Source organism: Sinocyclocheilus rhinocerous, unplaced genomic scaffold, assembly GCF_001515625.1.
Source record: "Sinocyclocheilus rhinocerous isolate Xijiao unplaced genomic scaffold, SAMN03320098_v1.1 scaffold1359, whole genome shotgun sequence".
Classification (NCBI taxonomy): domain Eukaryota; kingdom Metazoa; phylum Chordata; class Actinopteri; order Cypriniformes; family Cyprinidae; genus Sinocyclocheilus; species Sinocyclocheilus rhinocerous.
Genome location: NW_015664682.1, coordinates 116,161 through 119,755, shown reverse-complemented (window position 1 = coordinate 119,755; position 3,595 = coordinate 116,161).

Below are 3,595 nucleotides of genomic sequence, written 5' to 3'. Positions count from 1 at the left end.
CAGATGTGTGTGTGTGTGTGTGTGTGTGTGAGTGAGTGTGTGTGTGTATGTGTGTGTTTGTGTGTGTGTGTGTGTGTGTGTGTTTGTGTGTGTGTGTGTGTGATTATTAACACATGGAGACAAACACACACTGAAGCGTCTTCCGCTGTCATCTAAACACCAGTGCGTTTGACCAAAATATGAAAGCAAATGTTTTTTCCACCTCATGGCTTCATGTCATTAGAGCCGCGTGTCTTTTGTTCTCCTCGGACCTCCGCTTTCTGCCTTTTGTCTGTTGGACCAAAGCATTTCTTCTCAGCAGGTCCAAACTTCTCCGCTCGGTAATTAACCTCAAAAGCTCTCTGAGAGGAGAGTGGAGCAGGAGTATATTCAAGAGAGAAATAAATAAATAAGTATAGAAGAGCACATAACGAAATGGGTTCTGAGAGCATCTGTCTCGTGAGGCTGATCCCATTCAAAGCAGCCGCCGTTCTTCCTCGTCTCCTTGCGCTCCTCATCCTCTTCTTTTTACCACATATGAGCTGCAGCACGTAATGAAGGAAAACTGTGATATATGTGGCCGAGAGCAGATCTTTCTCTCTTAATGAATACAGAAAACACAGCGTCTGAATGGACGTGTCTCGTTCCTCCTGAAGAAGGCCATCTGACGCCGCTCTTATTAAAGCACATAAAGCACAGGCAGAGAAAGTAATTTTGTTCGATCCTTTTCTCCTGGTGGCTCCTGCTACTTTTTTTACGAAGGAGCTTTTATGGAGCTCATAATTATTTCTCTGAGAGTCCTCAAGCACAAACCCGGGAGTCTTTGTATCTTTTTGACATTTTTGGGAGAAAATGGATGTCATATTAACATCTCTGTCATTTCAGTTTCAACAAGACAAGTTCTTAACCAAGCACATGCTTTACTAAAATACTTCAGTGTTTCATTCTTATTATTTTTGGGTTTAGCATTTGCTATTCAATATATAAAGACTCATTTGAAAGATGGCATATTTGCAAATCTGAAATACTTGAAAAAAATCTAAATTTTTTAACTGATTATATGTTTGTTTTTATTCTTATTTGCAAATTGTGCCGTTTCTAAGAACATTTTGCTAATGTTCCCATTAAGTTATGAAAACGTTATTTCTGAATGCTCAAAACATCCAGTTTTGTAAATGTTGTACAAAAAATTTTTTTTTCTCAGTTAATGCAACATTAAGGCAACATTGCATGTTTACTGGAAAGATGTTCTTTAAGCATTCTGAAACAAGTAACATTTAAAAAACATTAGATGACTGTCCAACTAAAATATTTCAGAATGATATATAAATATAGTTTTTGTGCAGATAACTTTAAATGAGATTTCTATTAACGTTACTGGAAGAACATTTGTTCATAACATTGAAAGCACCTTCGCAAATCCTAGCCAAACTTCTGAGAATGTTCCCTGTTAGCAGGGTTTATAATGTAATATTCTCATTATTATTATTTTATCCATTTTTTTTAATTGTGACTGGCAACTTCTGACTCAAATTGTTTCACCATTTTTTTCACCATTACACCAATTTTTTTAGAGTATGTTGATAAAGTTGGAATTAATATATTCCACTTTATATAAAGAGCTGGGTGTAAATAGAGTTACATTCCCATTAAGTTATGAACATTTTGTTTCTGAATGTTCAAAATGTTGTTGTTTTTTTTAATGTTGTACAAACATTTTTCTTAGTTGATGCAACGTTAAGGCAACATTCCATTTTGGGAACGTTACATTTGAATGTTCTGAACGTTCTGCAATGTTCTAAAAATGTTACAAATGAGAACAAACGTTCAATTATAAAGTGGATCAACTTAAGTTCCATGTATGATGAATAAATAATGTTTTGAGAACATTATTAAAGACCAGATAACTCTAAATGAACATTACTGGAAGAACGTTTGTTCATAACTTTGAAAGAACCTTGCCAGAGCATTAGCTAATTAGGTTTATACTGTAACGTTCTCATTGTTATAATAATGTTTTATCCATTTTTTTAAAATTATGTGTAAAAGTGTATTTTTGTAATTTAATGTTACCAGTGCTTTGACAGTTAAAATCTTTTTTTTGGCAATTTTGTACAAGTGTGAACATTTGGCATTCAGAACATCAGCTTTTTACATAATTTTTCATGTTGATGATTTGGTTTCATGGGTTTTTGGCCTCAAAATTGTGACACGAAACGACAGGTGCAGTTTTCCTGGAAACAGGTCTTACACCAGAGATTAGAGTTCTCCTGGAAAGCTGTAATTTTTGGAGCATTTGTAAAGCGAGAGGCCTGTAGGGAGCTGCTGTTGTGTTTGTGCTGAGCGAAGGCGACGAGTGTTAAAGGACCGCAGGCTTCAGACTGTCGTCTTTATTTGAGGTTGAAGCTGGATCTTCGTGCCCAGGAGTCACAGCGGATCTGACAGACCTGCTCCAGTGATCCGACTGCAGCCGTGAAGATCTGCTCAGAAAATTCACTTAAAAAAAAAACTAAAGAAAAGACTAAAACACTGACAGGAGCTTAAAGCACAACTGCTCCTGTGATTCAGTGCATTAACACTCATTTCGTCCTTTAAATAATCACTCTAACAGTACTAAATTCTTAGTGTGAGTGATGTTTACTTGTGCAAAACTCTGTCAAGTCAAATTTATTTGTAGCACTTTTCATAATACACATTGTTTCAAAGCAACTGTTGTTTATAATATCTATAATATCTTCATGCCTTTCATGTCACATTTATCAGATTAGAGCTGGACTATAATGTAGTTATATATTGTGATAATAAACAATTAAGCAGTTGAGATTTGCTTTATAGTACTGTATATGTTGCTCTTTGCAAATACTTAAAAGGGTCATATGATGCGATTAAAATTTTTCCTTTCTCTTTGGAGTATTACAAGCTCTTGGTGCATAATGAAGATCTGTAAAGTTGCAAACACTAAAGTCTCAAATCCAAAGAGAATAATGTTCTTTTTAGCAGCATCATATGACCCCTTTAAAAAAAAAATTTGAATTTACTGCAATTTCTGAGTGCAAATTCTAATTTTTTCAGTCTATGCAGATAAAGTTTGACACACACACACTCACACACACACACTCACACACACATATATATATATATATATATATATATATATGTTCTTTGTTCTTTTATTTTATTTAAAGAACAGGGGTTTAAAATATTTACATATTGCAATGAAATAATAAATCAGGTAGATTTGCTATGTAGTATGTCACCCAATGCAAATATACTGTATGTACACTGTAAAGTATAAGGTAGAAAAAATTAAATATATAAAAAAAAATATATATAAAATGTTATAAATAAACAGATTTTTGAAGTATGTTTTGCAAGAAAATACTATTTAAGGTTTCTACTTTAAAAGTTCAGGTTTAAATCTATATAATTATTTGTTAAATTTACTAGCAATTTCAGAGTGAAAATGGTTGCAAAGAAAATCCACTTTCTCAGTAAATATATATATATTGACACACAAGAGAAAATAATATTCTCTCTTCATGAGAGAAAATGGAATTTAATTTAAAAAGTGCTATATGATAATATAGTTACATTTTGCAAAAAAAAAAAAAAAAAA